The 27,598-nt window shown below is 57.6% G+C and overlaps 1 protein-coding gene across 2 annotated transcripts in view; it reads left to right on the forward strand.

The window, feature by feature from the left end:
- Nucleotides 1-7,921: 7,921 nt before the first annotated feature.
- Nucleotides 7,922-27,598, forward strand: part of garre1 (granule associated Rac and RHOG effector 1) — a 210,029-nt gene continuing 190,352 nt past the window's right edge. For both annotated transcript variants that reach the window (XM_072517783.1, XM_072517785.1), the window contains exon 1: nt 7,922-8,029. The gene's annotated coding sequence lies outside the window, so the exon portion shown is untranslated. The remainder of the gene's footprint in view (nt 8,030-27,598) is intronic.

A 27,598-nucleotide genomic window follows, 5' to 3' on the forward strand; every position in this document is an offset into this window, starting at 1 on the left:
GACAGTGAGCCAAGCCGGGAATCGAACCTGGGACCCTGGAGCTGTGAAGCATCAGTGCTATAACTGATAGCCGCTAAGACTACAGTTTTATAAGAAGTTTCATATCAAAAAATACTTAGTTTACGAAGAAACTGATCAGAAGCTAACTACACTAATCAAACTATTAAGGTGGGCAGAGTAAATAGGGAGAAAAGTCCTGCTTGGAAATGGATCAAGAACGAATGTGCGCAGATTTGAAGTGATTTGCAAAAGAAGCAAATGTGATGTGAGAAAAACATTTTGACGAGTGGTCGGGGTCTGAAATGCACGGCCTGTGGTGGAGGCAGGTTCAATCGCGGTTTTCCAGAAGGTATTAGATGATTATCTGAATAGAAATAGGGGAATAGAATAGGAGAAGAGGCTGGTTTAGCACAGGGCTAAACCGCTGGCTTTGAAAGCAGACCAAGGCGGGCCAGCAGCACGGTTCAATTTCCGTACCAGCCTCCCCGAACAGGCGCCGGAATGTGGTGACTAGAGGCTTTTCACAGTAACTTCACATTTGAAGCCTACTTGTGACAATAAGCGATTTTCATTTCATTTCATTTTCAAATAATGTGCAGGGGTACAGGGAAAAAGCCGGGGAATTGGCACTAAGTCATGATGCTTATTTGGAGAGCAGACCCGCTGGGCCGAATGGCCTCCTTCTGCACCGGAACAAGCCTCTGATTCTGCAAAGTGGTCCATTGTCGTTCTTTTCATTCATTTTCAGTGATTTAAAAAAAAATACCTGGTTGCTCACATGTGGTGGAGGAATAGTCACTCTTAGTAAAATGCCTATTTTTGTTGAGAAGATGAGGCCAATTAGGTATAAGATTATTCATCAGTGAGTTTGGGAAGAGGGAGTTGAAAATAGAACAAGCAGGTTTCACACCCTGCTTCCCTTTAGCCTAAGATTGCTGACCATGGTTGACTTTATTCCTGTGGAGGTTTCATATTTATAGGAACAGAGGAGACCATTTGAAAACTGTTCTGCTCTTCAGTGAGATCATGGCTCATCTGTGACATAATCAGTAAGAATGAACTACAACACCTCCTCCACAATAGTCCTCAACACCGGCGCCCCGCAAGGCTGAGTACTTAGCCCCCTACTCTACTCCCTGTACACACACGACTGCGTGGCAAAACTTGGTTCCAATTCCATCTACAAGTTTGCTGACGATATGACCATAGTGGGCCAGATCTCGAATAACGATAAGTCCGAATACAGGAGGGAGATAGAGAACCTAGTGGAGTGGTGTAGCGACAACAATCTCTCCCTCAATGCCAGCAAAACTAAAGAGCTGGTCATTGACTTCAGGAAGCAAAGTACTGTACACAACCCTGTCAGCATCAACGGGGCCGAGGTGGAGATGGTTAGCAGTTTCAAATTCCTAGGGGTGCACATCTCCAAAAATCTGTCCTGGTCCACCCACGTCGACGCTACCACCAAGAAAGCACAACAGCACCTATACTTCCTCAGGAAACTAAGGAAATTCGGCATGTCCACATTGACTCTTACCAACTTTTACAGATGTGGAGATGCCGGCGTTGGACTGGGGTGAGCACAGTAAGAAGTCTTACAACACCAGGTTAAAGTCCAACAGGTTTGTTTCGATGTCACTAGCTTTCGGAACGCTGCGGAGCGCTTTCGGAGCCCTGAGGAAGGAGCAGCGCTCCGAAAGCTAGTGACATCGAAACAAACCTGTTGGACTTTAACCTGGTGCTGTAACACTTCTTACTGAACTTTTACAGATGCACCATAGAAAGCATCCGATCGGGCTGCATCACAGCCTGAATGGCAACTGCTCGGCCCAGGACCGCAAGAAACTTCAGAGAGTCGTGAACACCGCCCAGTCCATCACACGAACCTGCCTCCCATCCATTGACTCCATCTACACCTCCCGCTGCCTGGGGAAAGCGGGCAGCATAATCAAAGATCCCTCCCACCCGGCTTACTCACTCTTCCAACTTCTTCCATCGGGCAGGAGATACAGAAGTCTGAGAACACGCACGAACAGACTCAAAAACAGCTTCTTCCCCACTGTTACCAGACTCCTAAATGACCCTTTTATGGACTGACCTCATTAACACTACACCCTGTATGCTTCATCCGATGCCGCTGCTTATGTAGTTACATTGTATATGTTGTGCTGTCCTCGGGTTAAGGTGCTAAATTGGGGGAAGGCTAACTACAACCAGATTAGGCCGGATTTGGAGGCTGTTGTTTGGGAGAGGCTGTTTGAGGGTAAATCCACATTTGGCATGTGGGAGTCTTTTAAGGAGCAGCTGATGGGAGTGCAGGACAGGCATGTGCTGATGAAAAGGAAGGACAGGAAAGGCAGGATTCAGGAACCATGGATGACCAGGGAAATTAAGAATCTAGTCAAAAAGAAAAAAAATGCATACGTGAGTCTAGATAACTAAAATCAGATAAAGCACTTGAGGAATACAAGGAAAGTAGAAAAGAGCTCAAACAGGGAGTTCGGAGGGCAAAACGGGTCACGAAATGTCGTTAGCAGACAGGATTAAGGAGACGCCCAAGGCATTTTATATGTATATTAGGAATAAGAGGGTAGCTAGAGAAAGAGTTGGCCCACTCAAGGACAAAGGAGGGAAATTATGTGTAGAACCAGAGGAAGAAGGTGAGGTCCTTAATGAGTATTTTGCTTTGATATTCACAAAGGAGAGGGACACGTTGATTGGTGGTGTCTCAGAGGGATGTGTAATCACTTTAGAGCAGGTCATTATTACGAGGGAGGAAGGTGTAGCCATCTGGGATGGCCACTTACAACAAGAGACATGGACGTTCGTAAAGCCGAAAGGGAAATGTGGACAATGTAAGATTCAGGCAGGCACAGAGCCTGAATGTATATTCGTGAGCAGAGAATCCAGACAGCATCCAAACTCCCAGCCGATTAGCATTTACTGGCCCATCTCCGTAAGACAAAGGACTGATACTCAGGTAACTGATACAAGTCCAGGCACATCGGCGCCACTCCCTTTACTCAGGGAGCATAAACAGCAAGGTCAATGACCGCTTAGGACACTCCCAGCCATCAAGGCACCCGCCCCTTTATTGGCTCAGATCGAAGGCAGTGATCGAGAACTGCCCAATTGATTGGGTCCAAACCTAAGGACCATCCAAAAGAGCGCGAACCTCCCCAAGGATAAAGAGAGACACGGCCATGTGTTCGATCTCTTTTGGACCTGGCGCTCCGGCTACGTCCATCTCCAATCGCAGCACCACGACCAGAAACAAGTTCAAGTTCAACGTTCGCGACCAGACGGATGAGCCCAGCTGAACCGCAGTTACTTCTCCAGACCCGGCAGATCCAGATTCGAACAAAGGCCACTGTTCCTCTGACCTAAGCCTACAAGATTAACTTATACATGCAACATAAACACTACAAGTTAAACTACACCTAACAACTATGACAACCTGTACTTAACTTCAGAATAGAGCCCCCCAGGCCCCGAAAAGGAAAGCACCCGCACCACCGACTGCACAGGCAGCACCCAACCCTATGAATCCAGTCACCACGCAGCGCAGAGTACCGACAGAAGACCAACCCGATGTTGTGTACACCACCCCACTAACCATCACCCAGTCAAGGGATGCTTGTGATAAAATAGAAACCTTTCAACCCACATCAGACCCACACCATTTCTTTGAGCGAGTTAGACAACAGACAGTCATGTACGGTCTGGATAAGCAGGAAGAAGTGAAACTCGTAGTAATGAGCATGGACCCATCCGTTAGTTCAGCCTTTCCCGACCCACAAAATGTAGGAGGAGGTAGTCTCCAGGATATGAAGACAGCTGTCCTAGATGCAATTGGCTATAATAGAGGAGATCCCGTAGAAGGACTCAACCGATGTAGGCAGAAGAAAGGAGAGCATCCAACAGCATTTGCTGGACGCCTCTGGATACACTTCACAGCAGTAATTGGAGATCTAGCCCCCACCCATTTAACTGCAGACAATACGACCAAATGGACCTGTATTTTAGTCTCCCACACCACAGATGCAGGACAAAAAGCATGTGCAAATTATGACCCCTCAGAGTGGGATGTGTAAACACTTTAGAGCAGGTCATTCTTACGAGGGAGGAAGTGTTAGGTGTGTTAAAAAGTATTAAGGTAGTTAAATCCCCAGGGCCAGATGGCATCTATTCCAAATTACTGAGGGAAACAAGAGATGAAATTGCTGGACCTCTAACAGAAATCTTTGTTTCCTCGTTGGCCACAGGTGAGATCCCAGAGCATTGGAGGATAGCCAATGTTGTCCCATTATTTAAGAAGGATAGCAAGGTAGGGCGGCAGTGGTTAGCACTGCAGCTTATGGCGCTGAGGTTCAAATCCCGGCCCTGGGTCACTGTCTGTGTGGTGTTTGCTCATTCTCCCCGTGACTGCGTGGATTTGACCCCCACAACCCAAAGATGTGTAGATTAGTTGGATTGGCCACGCTGAATTGCCCCTTAATTGGGGAAAAAAAAATTGGCCACTCTAAATTTATTAAACAAAAAAGGGTAGCAAGGATAAGTTGGATAATTTTAGGCCAGTGAGCTTGACATCAGTGATAGTGAAATTGTTGGAAAAGATTCTCAGAGATAGGATCTACACACATTTCGCAGTGAATGGTCTTATTAGCGGCAGACAGCATGGTTTTGTACAAGGGAGGTCATGTCTCACTAATTTAATTGATTTTTTTGAAGAGGTGACAAAAATGATTGACGAGGGAAGGGCTGTGGATGTTGTCTACATGGACTTTAGTAAAGCATTTGACAAGGTCCTTCATGGCAGGCTGGTGCAAAAGATTAAATCGCACGGGATCAGGGTGAACTAGCTGGATGGAGTCAGAACTGGCTTGGTCATAGAAGACAGAGGGTAGCAGTGGGAGGGTGTTTTTCTGAATGGAGGTCTGTAACTAGTGTTGTTCCGCAGGGATCGATACTGGGACCTCTGCTGTTTGTAATACATATAAATGACTTGGAAGAAAACGTAGCGGGTCTGATTAGCAAGTTTGTGGATGATACTAAGATTGCAGGAGTTGCAGATAGTGATGAAGATTGTAGGAGTTGTGGATAGTAATGAAGATTGTCCGAGAATACAGTAGGATATAGATAGGCTGCAAAATTGGGCAGAGAAATGGCAGATGGAATTTAACCCGGACAAATGCGAGGTGATTAATTTTGGTAGATCCGATTCAGGTGGGAGCTATAAAATAAATGATAGAACCATCAGGAGCATATACACACACACAGATCTGGGTGTGCAGGTTCACAGTTCCTTAAAAGTGGCAGCACAGGTTTAAATGGTGGTAAAGAAAGCATATGGCATAGGGCAGCACGGTGGTGCAGTGGATAGCACTGCTGCCTCACGGCGCCGAGGACCCGGGTTCGATCCTGGCTCTGGGTCACTGTCCGTGTGGAGTTTGCACATTCTCCCCGTGTTTGCGTGGGTTTCGCCCCCACAACCCAAAGATGCGCAGGGTTGGTGGATTGGCCACGCTAAATTGCCCCTTAATTGGAAAAATTGAATTGGGTACTCTAAATTTATATATAAAAAAGAAAGCATATGGCATGCTTGCCTTCATTGGACGGGGTATCGAGTATAAAAGCTCGCAAATTATGTTACAATTATATAGAACGTTGGTTAGGCCACATTTGGAACACTGTGTTCAATTCTGGTCACCACACTACCAGAAGGACATGGAAGCTTTGGAGAGAGTACAGAAAAGGTTTACCAGGATGTTGCCTGGAATGGAGTCTATTAGCTATGAGGAGAGGAGAGATTGAATAAACTGTAATTGTTCTCCCTAGAGAGACGGAGGCTGAGGGGCGACCTGATAGAAGTTTATAAAATTATGAGGGGTATCGATAGAGTGAACAGTCGGAGGCATTTTCCCAGGGCGGAAATAACAATTACAAGGGGGGCACAAGTTCAAGGTGAGGGGGGATCGGTTCAGTGGAGATGTGCGGGGGAAGTTTATTACACAGAGGGTGGTGGTGGCCTGGAATGCACTGCCAAGTGAGGTGGTTGAGGCAGATACGTTAGCGACCTTTAAGTCTTATCTGGATAGACACATGAACAGGCGGGGTATAGAAGGATACAGGCGGTTGGTCGAGATTGGACACATGATCGGTGCAGGCTTGGAGGGCCTGTACTGTTCTTTGTTCTTTGTCGCTGGTTAGGCCAGCATTTATTGGCTGTCCTTAGTGGCCCTTGAGAAGGTGATGGTGAACTGCCGTCTTGAACAGCTGCAGTCCCTGAGGTGTAGGTATACCCACAGTGCTGTTAGAGATGGAGTTCCTGGATCTTGACCCAGTGCCAGTGAAGGAACGGCGACATATTTCCAAGTCAGGATGCTGAGTGACTTGGAGGGGAGCCTCCAGGTGGTGGGGTTCCCAGGTATTTGCTGCTCTTGTCCTTCTAGATCTAGATGATAGTGGTCATGACCATAAGACATAGGAGCGGAAGTAAGGCCATTCGGCCCATCGAGTCCACTCCACCATTCAATCATGGCTGATTTCAACTCCATTTACCCGCTCTCTCTCTATAGCCCTTAATTCCTCGAGAAATCAAGAATTTATCAACTTCTGTCTTAAAGACACTCAACGTCCCGACCTCCACCGCCCTCTGTGGCAATGAATTCCACAGACCCACCACTCTCTGGCTGAAGAAACTTCTCCTCAAGAATTCTTCTCATGAGTTTGGAAGGAGCTGTTGAAGGAGCCTTGGTGAGTTCCTGCAGTGCATCTTGTAGATGGCACACACGGCTGCTACTGTTCATCAGTGGTGGAGGGATTTCATGTTTGTTGAAGGGATGCCAATCAAGTGGACTGCTTTGTTCTGTATGGCGTTCAGCTTCTTGACTGTTGTTGGAGCTGCACTCATCCAGGCAAGTCTACAGTATTCCATCACATATGTGACTTGTGCCTTGTAGATGGTGGACAGGCTTTGGGAGTCAGGAGGTGAGTTACTTGCTGCAGGATTCCCAGCCTCTGACCTGCTCTTGTAGCCACAGTATTTAAATGGCTCGTCTAGTTCAATGGAAACCCCCAGGGCGTTGAAAGCCACAGGATGAAGACTCCTACCATTCTTTGTGTGAATAGGTGCTTCCAAATTTTGCTCTTGAAAGGCCTCGTTCTAATTCTTAGATATTACCTGGGAGAGAGAGTGAGTGGAGGGGACATGCAAGGAGATCTGCCTTCAGAGATTTCCCAATTGGTGACACAGTTTAGGTAACCGCTGATTTATTTCTCTATAGCTTTGGTCCTCTAAAGAGGAGCACCGTTGTTAGGTTTTCCTTTTCATGGTTGGATTAAAAAAAAAACCCACAGCAGATGGCAGCTGCCCCTTTAAGAAACCTGGGGCTGCTGGCCCTTTAACCCGAGGACTACAAATCCCAGGGGGCGGCGCGCCGCGCACGCGCGCCATGACACCAAGGGGTTCATCAAGGTTTAGAGATAATTTTCGAAATTTTAGATCACTGCCGCGGTAAACAGACAGTAAAATACATCGTCGCTCAGCGCCCAGCGATTCTAAACTCATTTATTTGGGGGGGAAATGGTATCAATGACGTAATTCGGGGCCTCAGTGTTTTGGTGCCGGGCGAGGCCATTTCTAGCAGCGGGAGGGGGGTGAATCAGTCCCAGAGAGGAGGAACTCAGTCCCTTATCCCGAGCCTCAGGCTATGCAGAGGCTTCAGGACAAGTAACTCCCTCATATTCACTTCACGCGCTTATTGTTCCCCTTTATCTGAGGCCAGCAGTGTCTAAAAGGGGAAATCGAGCCGCATCATCCCCCCCCCCTGGACGGAGTGGAGGCGGCCGATTTCCGCGGCGCGCCACCGGGAGGCGGCGGCGGGCGCGCGGGTCCGGGAGCGGGAGCGCGCGCGGGGCAGTGGCGCGGGAACGAGCGGCGGCAACAGGAGTGCGCGAGAGAGAGACGGCGGCCTCCCCCGCCCCCCCCCGAGCCGCGCCACCGGAGCCCGGGCCCCAGAGCGCCCAGGTAGGAGAGCGGGGGAGGGGAGGCGGGGGAGGTGGGGAATTGAGGGGAGAATTGGGGAGAGGGAGGGGAGGGGAGGGGAGGGGAGGGGGGTGGTGTATTGGGGAGAGGGAGGGGAGGGAGGGGGGGGTGTATTGGGGAGAGGGAGGGGAGGGGGGGGTGTATTGGGGGAGGAGGGGAGGGGGGGTGTATTGGGAGAGGGAGGGGAGGGGGGGGTGTATTGGGGAGAGGGGAGGGGAGGGGGGGGTGTATTGGGGAGAGGGAGGGGAGGGGGGGGTTGTATTGGGGAGAGGGAGGGGAGAGGGAGGGGAGGGGGGGTGTATTGGGGAGAGGGAGGGGAGGGGGGGGTGTATTGGGAGAGGGAGGGAGGGGGGGGTGTATTGGGGAGAGGGAGGGGAGGGGGGGGTGTATTGGGGAGAGGGAGGGGAGGGGGGGGTGTATTGGGGAGAGGGAGGGGAGGGGGGGTGTATTGGGGAGAGGGAGGGGAGGGGGGGTGTATTGGGGAGAGGGAGGGGAGGGGGGGTGTATTGGGGAGAGGGAGGGGAGGGGAGGGGAGGGGGGGTGTATTGGGGAGAGGGAGGGGAGGGGAGGGGAGGGGGGAGTATAGGGGAGGGGAGGGGAGGGGGGGGGGTGTATTGGGGAGAGGGAGGGGGAGGGGGGGGGTGTATTGGGGAGAGGGAGGGGAGGGGGGGGGTGTATTGGGGAGAGGGAGGGGAGGGGGGGGTGTATTGGGGAGAGGGAGGGGAGGGGGGGGTGTATTGGGGAGAGGGAGGGGAGGGGGGGGTGTATTGGGGAGAGGGAGGGGAGGGGGGGGGGTGTATTGGGGAGAGGGAGGGGAGGGGGGTGTATTGGGGAGAGGGAGGGGGAGGGGGGGGTGTATTGGGGAGAGGGAGGGGGGGGGGTGTATTGGGGAGAGGGAGGGGAGGGGGGGTGTATTGGGAGAGGGAGGGGAGGGGGGGGTGTATTGGGGAGAGGGAGGGGAGGGGGGGGTGTATTGGGGAGAGGGAGGGGAGGGGGGGGTGTATTGGGGAGAGGGAGGGGAGGGGGGGGTGTATTGGGGAGAGGGAGGGGAGGGGGGGTGTATTGGGGAGAGGGAGGGGAGGGGGGGTGTATTGGGAGAGGGAGGGGAGGGGGGGTGTATTGGGAGAGGGAGGGGAGGGGGGGTGTATTGGGGAGAGGGAGGGGAGGGGGGGTGTATTGGGGAGAGGGAGGGGAGGGGGGGTGTATTGGGGAGAGGGAGGGGAGGGGGGGTGTATTGGGAGAGGAGGGGAGGGGGGGTGTATTGGGGAGAGGGAGGGGAGGGGGGGTGTATTGGGGAGAGGGAGGGGAGGGGGGGGTGTATTGGGAGAGGGAGGGGAGGGGGGGGTGTATTGGGGAGAGGGAGGGGAGGGGGGGGTGTATTGGGGAGAGGAGGGGAGGGGGGGGGGTGTATTGGGGAGAGGGAGGGGTGGGGGGGGTGTATTGGGGAGAGGGAGGGGAGGGGGGGGGTGTATTGGGGAGAGGGGAGGGGAGGGGGGGGTGTATGGGGAGAGGGAGGGGAGGGGGGTGTATTGGGGAGAGGGAGGGGAGGGGGGGGTGTATTGGGGAGAGGGAGGGGAGGGGGGGTGTATTGGGGAGAGGGTGGGAGGGGAGGGGGGGTGTTTGGGGAGGGGAGGGGTGGGGGGGTGTTTGGGGAGAGGGAGGGGGGGGGGGTGTATTGGGGGAGGGAGGGGTGGGGGGGGTGTATTGGGGAGAGGGAGGGGAGGGGGGGTGTATTGGGGAGAGGGAGGGGAGGGGGGGTGTATTGGGGAGAGGGAGGGGTGGGGGGAGTATTGGGGAGAGGGAGGGGAGGGGGGAGTATTGGGGAGAGGGAGGGGTGGGGGGGGTATTGGGGGAGAGGGAGGGGAGGGGGGGGAGTATTGGGGAGAAGGAGGGGGGAGGGGTGGGGAGGGGGGTGTATTGGGAGTGGGAGGGGGGTGTATTGGGGGGAGGGGAGGGGAGGTGGGGGTGTATTGGGGAGAGGGAGGGTGGGGGGTGTATTGGGGAGAGGGAGGGGTGGGGGGGTGTATTGGGGAGAGGGGGGGTGTATTGGGGAGAGGGAGGGGGAGGGGGGGTGTATTGGGGGAGAGGGAGGGGTGGGGAGGGGGGGGTGTATTGGGGAGAGGGAGGGGTGGGGGGGGTGTATTGGGGGGGGAGGGGAGGGGGGGTGGTGTGGGGGGTGGGGGTGGGGGGTGGGGGGGGTATTGGGGAGGGAGGGGGAGGGGGGGGTGTATTGGGGAGTGGAGGGGAGGGGGGAGTATTGGGGAGTGGGAGGGGAGGGGGGAGTATTGGGGAGAGGGAGGGGAGGGGGGGAGTATTGGGGAGAGGGAGGGGAGGGGGGGTGTATTGGGGGGTGGAGGGGTGGGGGGGGGTGTATTGGGGAGAAGGAGGGGGGGAAGAGGGAGGGGGGGGAAGAGGGAGGGGGGGGGGGGTGTATTGGGGAGAGGGAGGGGGGGTGTATTGGGGGAGAGGGAGGGGAGGGGGGGTGTATTGGGGTGAGGGAGGGAGGGGGTGTATTGGGGAGAGGGAGGGGAGGGGGGGTGTATTGGGGAGAGGGGGGGTGTATTGGGGAGGGAGGGAGGGGGAGGGGGGGGGAAGTATTGGGGAGGGAGGGGGAGGGGGGGTGTATTGGTGGAGGGGAGGGGGGGAGTTGTGGGGAGGGTGGGGAGAGGGAGGGGGAGGGGGGTGTTTTGGGGAGAGGGAGGGGAGGGGGGGAGTATTGGGGAGAGGAGGGGAGGGGGTGTTGGGGAGTGGGAGGGGAGGGGGGGGTATTGGGGGAGTGGGTGGGTGGGGGGGTGTATTGGGGTGAGGGTGGGTGGGGGGGTGTGTTGGGGAGGGGGGGGGAGGGGGGTGGGGAGGGGGGAGTGTATTGGGGAGAGGGAGGGGAGGTGTATGGGGTGAGGGAGGGGAGGGGGTGTATTGGGGAGAGGGAGGGGAGGTGGGGTGTATGGGGAGAGGGAGGGGAGGGTGGGGGTGTATTGGGCGAGGGAGGGGAGGTGGGGAGTATTGGGGAGAGGGGAGGGGGGTGTATTGCGGAGAGGGAGGGGGGTGTATTGGGGAGAGGGAGGGGAGGGGGGGTGTATTGGGAGAGGGAGGGGGGTGTATTGGGGAGAGGGAGGGGGTGTATTGGGGAGAGGGAGGGGAGGGGGGGTGTATTGGGGAGAGGGAGGGGAGGGGGGGTGTATTGGGGAGAGGGAGGGGAGGGGATGTATTGGGGGAGAGGGAGGGGAGGGGGGTGTATTGGGGAGAGGGAGGGGAGGGGGGTGTATTGGGGAGAGGGAGGGGAGGGGGGGAGTATTGGGGAGAGGGAGGGAAGGGGGGGAGTATTGGGGAGAGGGAGGGGAGGGGGGGAGTATTGGGGAGAGGGAGGGGAGGGGGGAAGTATGGGGAGAGGGAGGGGAGGGGGGAGTATTGGGGAGAGAGGGAGGGAAGGGGGGGAGTATTGGGGAGAGGGAGGGGAGGGGGGAGTATTGGGGAGAGGGAGGGGAGGGGGGGGAGTATTGGGGAGAGGGAGGGGAGGGGGGGAGTATTGGGGAGAGGGAGGGGAGGGGGAGTATTGGGGAGAGGGAGGGGAGGGGGGAGTATTGGGGAGAGGGAGGGGAGGGGGGGAGTATTGGGGAGAGGGAGGGGAGGGGGGAAGAGGGAGGGGAGGGGGGGGAGAGGGAGGGGAGGGGGGGGTGTATGGAGGAGAGGGAGGGGAGGGGGGTGTATTGGGAGAGGGAGGGGAGGGGGGGGTGTATTGGGTAGAGGGAGGGGAGGGGGGTTGTATTGGGTAGAGGGAGGGGAGGGGGGTTGTATTGGGGAGAGGGAGGGGAGGGGGGGTTGTATTGGGGAGAGGGAGGGGAGGGGGGTGTATTGGGGAGAGGGAGGGGAGGGGGGGTGTATTGGGGAGAGGGAGGGGAGGGGGGGTGTATTGGGGAGAGGGAGGGGTGGGGGGGTGTATTGGGGAGAGGGAGGGGAGGGGGGTGTATTGGGGAGAGGGAGGGGAGGGGGGGTGTATTGGGGAGAGGGAGGGGAGGGGGGGTGTATTGGGGAGAGGGAGGGGTGGGGGGGTGTATTGGGGAGAGGGAGGGGAGGGGGGGTGTATTGGGGAGAGGGAGGGGAGGGGGGGTGTATTGGGGAGAGGGAGGGGAGGGGGGAGTATTGGGGAGAGGTAGGGGAGGGGGGAGTATTGGGGAGAGGGGAGGGGAGGGGGGAGTATTGGGGGGGGGGGGACAGGAAGTGGAGGGGGTGTGTATTGGGGGAGAGGGGGGAGTGTTTTGGGGGAGGGAGGGGAGGGGGTGTGTATTGGGGAGAGGGAGGGGAGGGGGGGTGTATTGGGGAGAGGGAGGGGAGGGGAGGGGAGGGGGGGTGTATTGGGGAGAGGGAGGGGTGGGGGGAGTATTGGGGAGAGGGAGGGGTGGGGGGGAGTATTGGGGAGAGGGAGGGGAGGGGGGGGAGTATTGGGGAGAGGGAGGGGAGGGGGGGGAGTATTGGGGTGAGGGAGGGGAAGGGGCGAGTATTGGGGAGAGGGAGGGGAGGGGGGGAGAGGGAGGGGAGGGGGGGAGAGGGAGGGAGGGGAGGGGGGGAGTGTATTGGGTAGAGGGTGGGGAGGGGGGTGGTATTGGGGAGAGGGAGGGGAGGGTGGGGTGTATTGGGGAGAGGGAGGGTGGGGTGTATTGGGGAGAGGGAGGGGAGGGGGGGTGTATTGGGAGAGGGAGGGGGGGTGGGGTGTATTGGGGAGAGGGAGGGGAGGGGTGGGGTGTATTGGGGAGAGGGAGGGGAGGGTGGGGTGTATTGGGGAGAGGGAGGGGAGGGGAGGGGGGGTGTATTGGGGAGAGGGAGGGGAGGGGGGTGTATTGGGGAGAGGGAGGGGAGGGGGTGTATTGGGGAGAGGGAGGGGAGGTGGGGTGTATTGGGGAGAGGGAGGGGAGGTGGGGTGTATTGGGGCGAGGGGAGGGGAGGTGGGGAGTATTGGGGAGAGGGAGGGGGGTGTATTGCGGAGAGGGAGGGGGGTGTATTGGGGAGAGGGAGGGGAGGGGGGGTGTATTGGGGAGAGGGAGGGGGGTGTATTGGGGAGAGGGAGGGGTGTATTGGGGAGAGGGAGGGGAGGGGGGGTGTATTGGGGAGAGGGAGGGGAGGGGGGTGTATTGGGGAGAGGGAGGGGAGGGGGATGTATTGGGGAGAGGGAGGGGAGGGGGGGTGTATTGGGGAGAGGGAGGGGAGGGGGGGTGTATTGGGGAGAGGGAGGGGAGGGGGGGAGTATTGGGGAGAGGGAGGGAAGGGGGGGAGTATTGGGGTGAGGGAGGGGAGGGGGGGAGTATTGGGGAGAGGGGAGGGGAGGGGGGAAGTATTGGGGAGAGGGAGGGGAGGGGGGAGTATTGGGGAGAGGGAGGGAAGGGGGGGAGTATTGGGGAGAGGGAGGGGAGGGGGGGGGAGTATTGGGGAGAGGGAGGGGAGGGGGGGGGGAGTATTGGGGAGAGGGAGGGGAGGGGGGGAGTATTGGGGAGAGGGAGGGGAGGGGGGAGTATTGGGGAGAGGGAGGGGAGGGGGGAGTATTGGGGAGAGGGAGGGGAGGGGGGGAGTATTGGGGAGTGGAGGGGAGGGGGGAAGGAGGGAGGGGAGGGGGGGGGGAGAGGGAGGGGAGGGGGGGTGTATTGGAGGAGAGGGAGGGAGGGGGGAGAGGGGGTGTATTGGAGGAGAGGGAGGGAGGGGGGGTGTATTGGGAAGAGGGAGGGGAGGGGGGTTGTATTGGGTAGAGGGAGGGGAGGGGGGTTGTATTGGGGAGAGGGAGGGGAGGGGGGGTGTTTTGGGGAGAGGGAGGGGAGGGGGGTGTATTGGGGAGAGGGAGGGGAGGGGGGGTGTATTGGGGAGAGGGAGGGGAGGGGGGGTGTATTGGGGAGAGGGAGGGGAGGGGGGGTGTATTGGGGAGAAGGGAGGGGAGGGGGGGGTGTATTGGGGAGAGGGAGGGGAGGGGGGGTGTATTGGGGAGAGGGAGGGGAGGGGGGTGTATTGGGGAGAGGGAGGGGAGGGGGGGGTTGTTATTGGGGAGAGGGAGGGGTGGGGGGGTGTATTGGGGAGAGGGAGGGGAGGGGGGGAGTATTGGGGAGAGGGAGGGGAGGGGGGGTGTATTGGGGAGGGGGAGGGAGGGGGGAGTATTGGGGAGAGGTAGGGGAGGGGGGAGTATTGGGGAGAGGGAGGGGAGGGGGGAGTATTGGGGAGGGGGGGGACAGGGAAGTGGAGGAGGGGGGAGTGTATTGGGGAGAGGGGGGGAGTGTATTGGGGAGAGGGAGGGGAGGGGGTGTGTATTGGGGAGAGGGAGGGGAGGGGGGGTGTATTGGGGAGAGGGAGGGGAGGGGAGGGGAGGGGGGGGTGTATTGGGGAGAGGGAGGGGAGGGGGGGAGTATTGGGGAGAGGGAGGGAAGGGGGGAGTATTGGGGAGAGGGAGGGGAGGGGGGGGAGTATTGGGGAGAGGGAGGGGAAGGGGGGAGTATTGGGGAGAGGGAGGGGAGGGGGGGAGAGGGAGGGGAGGGGGGGAGAGGGAGGGGAGGGGGGGAGTGTATTGGGTAGAGGGAGGGGAGGGGGGTGTATTGGGGAGAGGGAGGGGAGGGTGGGGTGTATTGGGGAGAGGGAGGGTGGGGGTGTATTGGGGAGAGGGAGGGGAGGGGGGGGTGTATTGGGGAGAGGGAGGGGAGGGTGGGGTGTATTGGGGAGAGGGAGGGGAGGGTGGGGTGTATTGGGGAGAGGGAGGGGAGGGTGGGGTGTATTGGGGAGAGGGAGGGGAGGGGAGGGGGGGGTGTATTGGGGAGGGGAGGGGAGGGGGGGTGTATTGGGGAGAGGGAGGGGAGGGGGGGGTGTATTGGGGAGAGGGAGGGGAGGGTGGGGTGTATTGGGGAGAGGGAGGGGAGGGGGGTGTGTATTGGGGAGAGGGAGGGGAGGGGGTGTGGTATTGGGGAGAGGGAGGGGAGGGTGGGGGTGTATTGGGGTGAGGGAGGGGGGGGGGGTGTATTGGGGGAGGGAGGGGAGGGGGGGATGTATTGGGGAGAGGGGAGGGGAGGGGGGGTGTATTGGGGAGAGGGTGGGAGGGGGGATGTATTGGGGAGAGGGAGGGGAGGGGGGGGGTGTATTGGGAGAGGGAGGGGAGGGGGGTGTATTGGGGAGAGGGCGGGGAGGCGGCTGCATTGGGGAGAGGGAGGGGAGGGGGGGGGTATTGGGGAGAGGGCGTGGAGGCGGCAGCATTGGGGAGCGGGAGGGGACAGTGGTGCATTGGGGAGAGGGAGGGGACGGGGGTGCATTGGGGAGAGGGAGGGGACGGGGGTGCATTGGGGAGAGGGAGGGGAGGAGATGCATTGGGGAGAGGGAGGGGAGGAGAGGCATTGGGGAGAGGGAAGGGAGGGGGGTGCATTGGGGAGAGGGAGGGGAGGAGATGCATTGGGGAGAGGGAGGGGAGAGGGTGCATTGTGGAGGGTGGTGTGTATTGGGGAGAGGGAGGGAGAGGAGGGGAGGGGGTGTATTGGGGAGGGAAGGGAGGGGAGTGTATTGGGGAGTGGAGCGGGAGCGGAGGGGGGAGAGGGAGCGGAGGGGGGGGGGGGATTGGAGTGGGAGCGGAGGGGGGATTTGAGAGGGAGCGGAGGGGGTGTATTGGGGGAAGAGGGGGAGGGGTGTATTGGGGAAGTGGGGAGGGAATGTATTGGGGGGGTGTATTGGGGAAAGAGGTTGGGGTGTCTTTTATTGGGGGAGGGCCGTATTGGGGGAGGGCGGGCCGTATTGGGGGAGGGCGGGCCGTATTGGGGGAGGGCGGGCCGTATTGGGGGAGGGCGGGCCGTATTGGGGGAGGGCGGGCCGTATTGGGGGAGGGCGGGCCGTATTGGGGAGGGCGGGCCGTATTGGGGGAGGGCGGGCCGTATTGGGGGAGGGCGGGCCGTATTGGGGGAGGGCGGGCCGTATTGGGGGAGGGCGGGCCGTATTGGGGGAGGGCGGGCCGTATTGGGGGAGGGCGGGCCGTATTGGGGGAGGGCGGGCCGTATTGGGGGAGGGCGGGCCGTATTGGGGGAGGGCGGGCCGTATTGGGGGAGGGCGGGCCGTATTGGGGGAGGGCGGGCCGTATTGGGGGAGGGCGGGCCGTATTGGGGGAGGGCGGGCCGTATTGGGGGAGGGCGGGCCGTATTGGGGGAGGGCGGGCCGTATTGGGGGAGGGCGGGCCGTATTGGGGGAGGGCGGGCCGTATTGGGGGAGGGCGGGCCGTATTGGGGGAGGGCGGGCCGTATTGGGGGGAGGGCGGGCCGTATTGGGGGAGGGGCGGGCCGTATTGGGGGGAGGGCGGGCCGTATTGGGGGGAGGGCGGGCCGTATTGGGGGGAGGGCGGGCCGTATTGGGGGGAGGGCGGGCCGTATTGGGGGGAGGGCGGGCCGTATTGGGGGGAGGGCGGGCCGTATTGGGGGGAGGGCGGGCCGTATTGGGGGGAGGGCGGGCCGTATTGGGGGGAGGGCGGGCCGTATTGGGGGGAGGGCGGGCCGTATTGGGGGGAGGGCGGGCCGTATTGGGGGGAGGGCGGGCCGTATTGGGGGGAGGGCGGGCCGTATTGGGGGGAGGGCGGGCCGTATTGGGGGGAGGGCGGGCCGTATTGGGGGAGGGCGGGCCGTATTGGGGGGAGGGCGGGCCGTATTGGGGGGAGGGCGGGCCGTATTGGGGGGAGGGCGGGCCGTATTGGGGGGAGGGCGGGCCGTATTGGGGGGAGGGCGGGCCGTATTGGGGGGAGGGCGGGCCGTATTGGGGGGAGGGCGGGCCGTATTGGGGGGAGGGCGGGCCGTATTGGGGGGAGGGCGGGCCGTATTGGGGGGAGGGCGGGCCGTATTGGGGGGAGGGCGGGCCGTATTGGGGGGAGGGCGGGCCGTATTGGGGGGAGGGCGGGCCGTATTGGGGGGAGGGCGGGCCGTATTGGGGGGAGGGCGGGCCGTATTGGGGGGAGGGCGGGCCGTATTGGGGGGAGGGCGGGGCCGTATTGGGGGGAGGGCGGGCCGTATTGGGGGGAGGGCGGGCCGTATTGGGGGGAGGGCGGGCCGTATTGGGGGGAGGGCGGGCCGTATTGGGGGGAGGGCGGGCCGTATTGGGGGGAGGGCGGGCCGTATTGGGGGGAGGGGCGGGCCGTATTGGGGGGAGGGCGGGCCGTATTGGGGGGAGGGCGGGCCGTATTGGGGGGAGGGCGGGCCGTATTGGGGGGAGGGCGGGCCGTATTGGGGGGAGGGGAGGGGCGTATTGGGGGGAGGGGAGGGGCGTATTGGGGGGAGGTGAGGGGCGTATTGGGGGGAGGTGAGGGGTGTATTGGGGAGGGGTGGCGATGTGCGGGTGTATTGGAGAATGGTGGAAAACTCTTTTAAAAGGTACCTGGATCTGCACCATAGCTGCTGGGCTATGTACTGGGTGCAGGATGGTGGGATTAAAAAGGCATCAGGGAGGCCTCGGGCTGGCATGGGCAAGAAAGGCTGAATGGCCTCTTTCTGTGCTGTAACTGTTGTATAAATGGGGAGCGGTTATGGAGGGAAAGTTGTGTTTTAGGAGGGAGGCGGGTTGGTTTTTAAGGGAGGGAGGTGCAGGGGCTATAAACGGTATAGTTTGGATAAATGTGGCGTTATCAACTTTAGTAGCAAAAGCGGGAAGGCAGACTATTATCTGAATGCTCATAAATTAGGAGAGGGGAATGCGCAATGAGACCTGGGTGTCCTCGTACACCTGGCGCTGAAGGTAAGCATGCAGGTACAGCAGGTAGGCAATGGTATGTTGGCTGTCATAGCGAGAGGATTCGAGTACAGGAGCAGGGATATCTTGCTGCAATTATACAGGGCCTTGGTGAGGCTACATCTAGAATAGTGTGTGCAGATTTGCTCTCCTTATCTGAGGAAGGATGTTCTTGCTCGAGAGGGAGTGCAGCGAAGGTTCACCAGACTGATTCCTGGGGTGGCAGATCGGATGTATGAGGAGAGATTGAGTTGGTTGGGATTGTATTCGCTAGGGCAGCACGGTGGCGCAGTGGGTTAGCCCTGCTGCCTCACGGCGCCGAAGTCCCAGGTTCAATCCCGGCCCTGGGTCACTGTCCGTGTGGAGTTTGCAATTTCTCTCCGTGTCTGCGTGGGTTTCACCCCCACAACCCAAAGATGTGCAGTGTAGGTGGATTGAACACGCTAAATTGCCCCTTAATTGGAAAAAAATGAATTGGGTACTCTAAATTTATTTTAAAAATGGATTGTATTCACTGGAGTTCAGAAGAATGAGGGGGATCTCACGGAAATCTATAAAATTCTAACAGGACTGGACAGGGTAGATGCAGGAAGGATGTTCCGATGGTGGGTGTGTCCAGAGCCAGGGATCACAGTCTGAGGGTATGGGGTAGACCATTTAGCACAGAGATGAGGAGAAATTGCTTCACCCAGAGAGTGGCCAGCCTGTGGAATTCGTTACCACAGGAAGTAGTTGAGGCCTAAATATTGTATGTTTTCAAGAAGCAGTTAGATATAGCACTTGGGGCAAAGGGATCAAAGATATGGGGGAAAGCGGGATTAGGCTATTGAGTTGAGTGATCAGCCATGATCATAATGAGTGGTGGAGCAGGCCCGAAATGTCGAATGGCCTCCTGCTCCTATTTTCTTATTTCTTATGAGGGGTTGAATGAGGGAGGGAGTGATGGAAGGGCAGAATGAGGGAGGGGGACGTGGAGGGGGGCCGATTGGGGGAGGGGGAGAGGTGGAGGGGTTTTGTGAGGAGTGAATGGAGAGGTTTTATGATGGAACCAAGGGGCTATGGGAGGGAGAGTGGAGGTGCTATGGTTAGGAGGGGGAGTGGGGGAACTATGGGAGAGGAGGGGCTACGGAGTGGAGCGAGTGTGGGAGGGCTATGGGAGGGAGGGAGAGAGTTGGGTGTGGGTATGGGAGGACTGAGGGAGGGCAAGTGGGGGGGGCGGAGGGAGGGAGAGTGAGTGGCCCTTCTGATGGGCAATAAATGCTGGCCTAATCAGCAATGCCCACATCCCTTAATTGAGTTCTTTAAAAATGGGAGGGAGAGGGGCAGCAAGGTGGCACAGTGGTTCACACTGCTGCCTACAGCGCTGAGGACCCGGGTTTGAATCCCGGCCCTGGGTCACTGTCCGTGTGGAGTTTGCACATTCTCCCCGTGTCTGCGTGGGTCTCACCCCCACAACCCAAAGATGTGCAGGCTAGGTGGATTGGCCACGCTAAATTGCCCCTTAATTGGAAAAAATAGTTGGGTACTCTAAATTTAAAAAAAGATGGGAGGGAGAGTGGGTGGGGGAGCTATGGGTGGGAGGGTGAGTCAGAGGGGCTATGGGAGGGAGGGTGAGTGGGTGGGGCTATGGGAGGGAGGGTGAGTGGAGGTGGCTATGGGAGCGGAGGGGCTATGGGCGGGAGAGGGTGGGAAAGGGGCTCTGGGAATGAGGGAATGGGGCTCAGAGAGGGGCAGACTATATGAGGGAGGGGGTGGGCTATGTGGGGTGATAGGAACGAGGGGCTAATGGAGTGTAGGAGGGAGGGAATGGTTATTTTAGCGAGGGAGGAGTTATACCCAGCTTGGGGGTGAGTGTGCGGTTTGGTGGGGGTATATTAGGGAAGGGGGGTGGGTTTATTTGGGTGGGATGGGGCATGTGATGAACGGAGAGAGGCATGTAAGGGAGGGATGGAAGGTGGGGGTTCCATGTGGTATGGAGGGGGTACATTGGTATTTTATGGATTGATGGGTGGTATGAGTGTGCCAGGTATCAGGGAAAGGGGTGGGATCAGATCATTCGGGGAGGCTGTGTATATTGAAGAGTGTCAGGGTATTGGGGAGTGTACATGGGTGTTCATTGTGCAGGGATGCGGTTTCAGGGCTGGTAGGAGGATGAGGGCAAATTACTGCTCATGCTCCCTCTCCCCAGGGGGCAGAGAGCTGGCAAGTTGGAGAACCCCCCTCCCTCGCTCCCAGTCAGTAATTCAGGGTGGGGTGCAGAGATGGACGAGAACAAATCGTGGCCAACAGGTGGATTTGGTTTACAGGTTTTTTTGTGTCAATTGAAGAAGTGGTTTCATCGAATTATAGAGCTGTGTTTTGCTTTAAGCTTTATCTGTTCATGGTTCTGTGGTTTGATTCAGCTGCATTTAACATGATTTAATTTATGAAGCGACAGGTAGACAATCACAAGCTGTTATTATTTTCCCAGTTTGTGTGTACGTTTCATCTTCGCAGTCCTAATTGTTAATTGTTTTCCAAGAGTGTTCTGTTGTTTCTTGCTATTCCACTGGGCCATTTGAAGTATGTATGTGGAACAATTATTTAAAACCACATTGATTGTGGGCCTGAAGGGTTTTTTTCCTGATGAATTTTGAGCCTTGCTTCCCCTGGGCATAGCTTTGTTGGGATTCTGTGGAATGCTGGTGTGGTTTGCAGTGGCTTGTGCACATTCTTGGGATGTGATATCATGAGGTGAAGCTTTTTGTCGCTCTGAGTTTAGCAACTTTGCTTTTACCCATTTACCCTCTCTAACCCACAGCAGATCTTAAAAGATGAGGATTGCACCAACTTAGTTTTGACGATTGAAGTTGTGACCTGACCCAGGTGTTTAAGGTGATTTGTAGGTACAGAGAAACTGGGTGCAATTCCGAACAAAGGGGGCAGAATCTTAAAAATTTAGCCTGGCCATTCAGGGCAGAATCAGGAAATACTTTCAAAGAGGAGTGGAAATCTGAAACGCTCTCCCCAAAACGCTGTGGATGCTGGGATTTGGAGATAGATGGATTTTTTTTCATTCATTCGTCGGATATGGGAGTTGCTGGCTGGGCCATCATATATTGCCCATTCCTAATTGCCCTTGATAAGGTTGTGGTGAGCTGCCTTCCTGGAGCACCCAGGGGTATGGAGCACCCAGGGGTATGGAGCACCCAGGGCTATGGAGCACCCAGGGCTATGGAGCACCCAGGGCTATGGAGCACCCAGGGCTATGGAGCACCCAGGGCTATGGAGCACCCAGGGCTATGGAGCACCCAGGGCTATGGAGCACCCAGGGCTATGGAGCACCCAGGGCTATGGAGCACCCAGGGCTATGGAGCACCCAGGGCTATGGAGCACCCAGGGCTATGGAGCACCCAGGGCTATGGAGCACCCAGGGCTATGGAGCACCCAGGGCTATGGAGCACCCAGGGCTATGGAGCACCCAGGGCTATGGAGCACCCAGGGCTATGGAGCACCCAGGGCTATGGAGCACCCAGGGCTATGGAGCACCCAGGGCTATGGAGCACCCAGGGCTATGGAGCACCCAGGGCTATGGAGCACCCAGGGCTATGGAGCACCCAGGGCTATGGAGCACCCAGGGCTATGGAGCACCCAGGGCTATGGAGCACCCAGGGCTATGGAGCACCCAGGGCTATGGAGCACCCAGGGCTATGGAGCACCCAGGGCTATGGAGCACCCAGGGCTATGGAGCACCCAGGGCTATGGAGCACCCAGGGCTATGGAGCACCCAGGGCTATGGAGCACCCAGGGCTATGGAGCACCCAGGGCTATGGAGCACCCAGGGCTATGGAGCACCCAGGGCTATGGAGCACCCAGGGCTATGGAGCACCCAGGGCTATGGAGCACCCAGGGCTATGGAGCACCCAGGGCTATGGAGCACCCAGGGCTATGGAGCACCCAGGGCTATGGAGCACCCAGGGCTATGGAGCACCCAGGGCTATGGAGCACCCAGGGCTATGGAGCACCCAGGGCTATGGAGCACCCAGGGCTATGGAGCACCCAGGGCTATGGAGCACCCAGGGCTATGGAGCACCCAGGGCTATGGAGCACCCAGGGCTATGGAGCACCCAGGGCTATGGAGCACCCAGGGCTATGGAGCACCCAGGGCTATGGAGCACCCAGGGCTATGGAGCACCCAGGGCTATGGAGCACCCAGGGCTATGGAGCACCCAGGGCTATGGAGCACCCAGGGCTATGGAGCACCCAGGGCTATGGAGCACCCAGGGCTATGGAGCACCCAGGGCTATGGAGCACCCAGGGCTATGGAGCACCCAGGGCTATGGAGCACCCAGGGCTATGGAGCACCCAGGGCTATGGAGCACCCAGGGCTATGGAGCACCCAGGGCTATGGAGCACCCAGGGCTATGGAGCACCCAGGGCTATGGAGCACCCAGGGCTATGGAGCACCCAGGGCTATGGAGCACCCAGGGCTATGGAGCACCCAGGGCTATGGAGCACCCAGGGCTATGGAGCACCCAGGGCTATGGAGCACCCAGGGCTATGGAGCACCCAGGGCTATGGAGCACCCAGGGCTATGGAGCACCCAGGGCTATGGAGCACCCAGGGCTATGGAGCACCCAGGGCTATGGAGCACCCAGGGCTATGGAGCACCCAGGGCTATGGAGCACCCAGGGCTATGGAGCACCCAGGGCTATGGAGCACCCAGGGCTATGGAGCACCCAGGGCTATGGAGCACCCAGGGCTATGGAGCACCCAGGGCTATGGAGCACCCAGGGCTATGGAGCACCCAGGGCTATGGAGCACCCAGGGCTATGGAGCACCCAGGGCTATGGAGCACCCAGGGCTATGGAGCACCCAGGGCTATGGAGCACCCAGGGCTATGGAGCACCCAGGGCTATGGAGCACCCAGGGCTATGGAGCACCCAGGGCTATGGAGCACCCAGGGCTATGGAGCACCCAGGGCTATGGAGCACCCAGGGCTATGGAGCACCCAGGGCTATGGAGCACCCAGGGCTATGGAGCACCCAGGGCTATGGAGCACCCAGGGCTATGGAGCACCCAGGGCTATGGAGCACCCAGGGCTATGGAGCACCCAGGGCTATGGAGCACCCAGGGCTATGGAGCACCCAGGGCTATGGAGCACCCAGGGCTATGGAGCACCCAGGGCTATGGAGCACCCAGGGCTATGGAGCACCCAGGGCTATGGAGCACCCAGGGCTATGGAGCACCCAGGGCTATGGAGCACCCAGGGCTATGGAGCACCCAGGGCTATGGAGCACCCAGGGCTATGGAGCACCCAGGGCTATGGAGCACCCAGGGCTATGGAGCACCCAGGGCTATGGAGCACCCAGGGCTATGGAGCACCCAGGGCTATGGAGCACCCAGGGCTATGGAGCACCCAGGGCTATGGAGCACCCAGGGCTATGGAGCACCCAGGGCTATGGAGCACCCAGGGCTATGGAGCACCCAGGGCTATGGAGCACCCAGGGCTATGGAGCACCCAGGGCTATGGAGCACCCAGGGCTATGGAGCACCCAGGGCTATGGAGCACCCAGGGCTATGGAGCACCCAGGGCTATGGAGCACCCAGGGCTATGGAGCACCCAGGGCTATGGAGCACCCAGGGCTATGGAGCACCCAGGGCTATGGAGCACCCAGGGCTATGGAGCACCCAGGGCTATGGAGCACCCAGGGCTATGGAGCACCCAGGGCTATGGAGCACCCAGGGCTATGGAGCACCCAGGGCTATGGAGCACCCAGGGCTATGGAGCACCCAGGGCTATGGAGCACCCAGGGCTATGGAGCACCCAGGGCTATGGAGCACCCAGGGCTATGGAGCACCCAGGGCTATGGAGCACCCAGGGCTATGGAGCACCCAGGGCTATGGAGCACCCAGGGCTATGGAGCACCCAGGGCTATGGAGCACCCAGGGCTATGGAGCACCCAGGGCTATGGAGCACCCAGGGCTATGGAGCACCCAGGGCTATGGAGCACCCAGGGCTATGGAGCACCCAGGGCTATGGAGCACCCAGGGCTATGGAGCACCCAGGGCTATGGAGCACCCAGGGCTATGGAGCACCCAGGGCTATGGAGCACCCAGGGCTATGGAGCACCCAGGGCTATGGAGCACCCAGGGCTATGGAGCACCCAGGGCTATGGAGCACCCAGGGCTATGGAGCACCCAGGGCTATGGAGCACCCAGGGCTATGGAGCACCCAGGGCTATGGAGCACCCAGGGCTATGGAGCACCCAGGGCTATGGAGCACCCAGGGCTATGGAGCACCCAGGGCTATGGAGCACCCAGGGCTATGGAGCACCCAGGGCTATGGAGCACCCAGGGCTATGGAGCACCCAGGGCTATGGAGCACCCAGGGCTATGGAGCACCCAGGGCTATGGAGCACCCAGGGCTATGGAGCACCCAGGGCTATGGAGCACCCAGGGCTATGGAGCACCCAGGGCTATGGAGCACCCAGGGCTATGGAGCACCCAGGGCTATGGAGCACCCAGGGCTATGGAGCACCCAGGGCTATGGAGCTCGGTGCAGATCAGTCGAGATCTACAAAGGGCAACAGAAGAGCTCCTACGCGAGTGCTTGGAGTCAGTGGACTGGTCCATATTCAAGAATTCAGCGGCCAACCTAAACGAGTATGCCACCACCGTCACAGACTTCCATCAGCAAGTGTGTAGAAGATTGTGTGCCAAAGCAAGTAGTACGTATGTTCCCCAACCTGAAACCATTGTTTAATGGGGCGATTCACTCCCAACTGAAGTCCAGGTCCAAGGCTTGCAGGACAGGCAATCCTGACCTATACAAAAAATCTAGGCAAGGCCTCTGCAAAGCCATCAGGGATGCCAAGAGACAATATCACACTGAGCTAGAGTCACAGACTAACAACATGGACTCTCATCAGTTGTGACAAGGCTTAAACAACATAACGGGCTACAAAGCAAAGCTGAGTAGAAGCTCTGGCAGCAGCGCATCCCTCCCGATGAACTCCATGTGTTCTATGCTCGTTTTGAGCAGGAAACCAATAAATCATTGCCAACTGCCCCAGCAGCCTCGGACACGCCCATACTCACCATCACAGCAATAAATCATTGCCAACTGCCCCAGCAGCCTCGGACACGCCCATACTCACCATCACAGCAATAAATCATTGCCAACTGCCCCAGCAGCCTCGGACACGCCCATAGACACCATCACAGCTTCCGAAGTCAGCTCAGCCTTCTGGAAAGTGAACCCTTGGCAAGCAATAGGTCCTGATGGAGTCCCTTGTCGTGCACTTAGATCCTGCGCGGACCAACTGACAGGTATGTTTGTGGACATCTTCAAGCTCTCCCTACTGTTTCGAGGTTCCCACCATCAAGAAGACCTCCATCGTACCGTTGACTGAGAAGAAGCAGGCAATGTGCCTTGATGACTATGTCCGGTGGCCTTGAAATGAAATGAAATGAAAAAATGAAAATCGCTTATTGTCACAAGTATGCTTCAAATTAAGTTACTGTGAAAAGCCCCTAGTCGCCACATTCCGGCGCCTGTTCGGGGAGGCTGGTACGGGAATTGAACCGTGCTGTTGGCCTGCCTTGGTCTTCTTTCAAAGCCAGCGACTTAGCCCTGTGCTAAACCAGCCCCTGACATCGATCATTATGAAGTGCTTCGAGAGGTTGGTCATGAGACACATCAACTCCGTACTCCTCTGTACTCCCAAAATCACTTAATCCACTGCAATTCACATACCACCACAACTGGTCAACAGAACATGCCATCTCCCTGGTCCTACACTCTTTCCTGGAGCATCTCAACAACAAGGCCTCCTACGATAGACTCCTATTTGTTGACTACAGCTCCGCCTTCAACACCATAATGCCTTCTTAACCACTGTACCCGTCTGCTCTGCTACCTTAAGAGACGGGTGTACATGCACACAAAGGTCCCTCTGATCTTCGGTGCTTCCCAGCATCCTGCCCTTTATCAAATACTTGCCCTGTTTGTCCTGCCAAGTGCATCACCACACTTATCCAGATTGAATTCTATTTGTCACTGACCAGCCTGTCTATATCCTCCTGTAATTCGAAGACTATCCTCCTCACTATTTACCATCCAACCAATTTTCTGCAAACTTACTGAGCAACTCTCCTACATTCACATCTAAATCACTCATAGAAAGCAAGGGCCTCAACACTTCTGCGTGACCCTTCCCGTCCTTTATTCCCTGCCTTTAATATTTGGAAAATTATTTGAGTCCACATCATAGAAATAGGCCAGTCCGCCCTTCTTGTCTCTGCTAGCATTCAGTGAACATTTTGTTTCGACAATGTCTCTATATTGTACATTTGTCAGTTTCAATTAAACAATAGTTGACTGGTTGGATGCACATTGATGCTTAGGACTTAGTTTCAGCATTGGGGGGGGAAACCAAACTTCTGCAAAGATTTCCAGGCATTTATTTGACTAACATGGGGCAACAAAGCAGAGAGAGACTGCTTTGTACTGTGCGATACTGTGCACATATAATCTTTATTATTGTCACAAGTAGGATGACATTAACACTGCAATGAAGTTACTGTACAGGAATGCCGACAGCGATACAGGACATCTCGGCACAAAAGTGGTTACTTTGGTGGCCAGATGAAAAGTCGCTTTTAGTGCAGACCCTGCCTTGTATAACACTTGAGTTATTACAGATGAGAGGCTCAAACATTTGACTTTGTCTCTTGTTGGTCAAACGGCTCCTCTCTGATTAGGCAGGGAACAGAGCCAGTTTTCCGTACCTGATCACTACTTGAGGGGCCTTCCTGGTCTCTCCTGATGCTGTCTGTGTGTAGCCACTCGGGCAGGATGCCAGGGAACCATGGAATTGTCCCCAACAATTCCTATCTCTGTCAGTGGGGGAGAAAGACGAGGTGAAAACTTGGTCATTCAGAATTCCACCTGTATCCTAACTACCAACAAATCCTGATCACCCAGCACCCATGGGCTCACTGACCCTGCATGGGTTCCTAGTTTGGCAGTACATCAGTTTTTAAGATTTTCATCCTTGTTCTCAAAGCCCTGCATGGCCATGCCCTCCCCAATGTCCTCCAGCCACACACACTTTGAGATCTCTGCACCCCTCCGATTTTAATTCCTCCACTATTTGCCGTGCCTTCAGCTGCCTGGCCGTCAAGTTTTGGAATTCCCTCCCTAAATCTCTCCACCCTCTCTCCTCCTTTAAGACACTCCGTAGAACCTACTTCTTTAACTGTTGTTTTGAGCACCTGTCCTAATGTCTCCCTGTGTGGCTGCGTGTCAGATTTTGTTCTTGTGGAATGTTTTGACACATTCTACTGTATTGAAGATGCTATATAAAGACCGATTGTTAGCCTTCAGTGTGGGTGAGAAGCAAATCACTGACTTGGGCCTTTTTTTTGTTTTGAAATTAACTGGACCTCTTGTGTTCCTATCATTCACCATGCAAAAGCTAGAAATGAGACCAGCGGTTAGTGGCTTTAGCAGTCCATTTTCCGTTCTTGTGTTGCAATTCTCACCATAGAGAAAAAAATAAATTTAAATATCCAATTATTATTTTCCAATTAAGGGGCAATTTAGCATGGCCAGTTCACCTGCCCCGCACATCTTTGGGTTGTGGGGGTGAGACCCACGCAGACACGGGGAGAATGTGCAAACTCCACACAGACAGTGACCTGGGGCTGGGATCGAACCCGGGTCCTTGGCACTGAGACAGCAGTGCTAACTACTGCGCCACCGTGCTGCCCACACCATGGAGAGTTTTATAAAGAATAAATTTCAATCCTTATAACAAATACCTTGAAACACTTTTAGTTTAAACTGTACTGTGT

Source organism: Scyliorhinus torazame, chromosome 10 (assembly GCF_047496885.1).
Source record: "Scyliorhinus torazame isolate Kashiwa2021f chromosome 10, sScyTor2.1, whole genome shotgun sequence".
In the NCBI taxonomy this organism is placed as follows: Eukaryota; Metazoa; Chordata; class Chondrichthyes; order Carcharhiniformes; family Scyliorhinidae; genus Scyliorhinus; species Scyliorhinus torazame.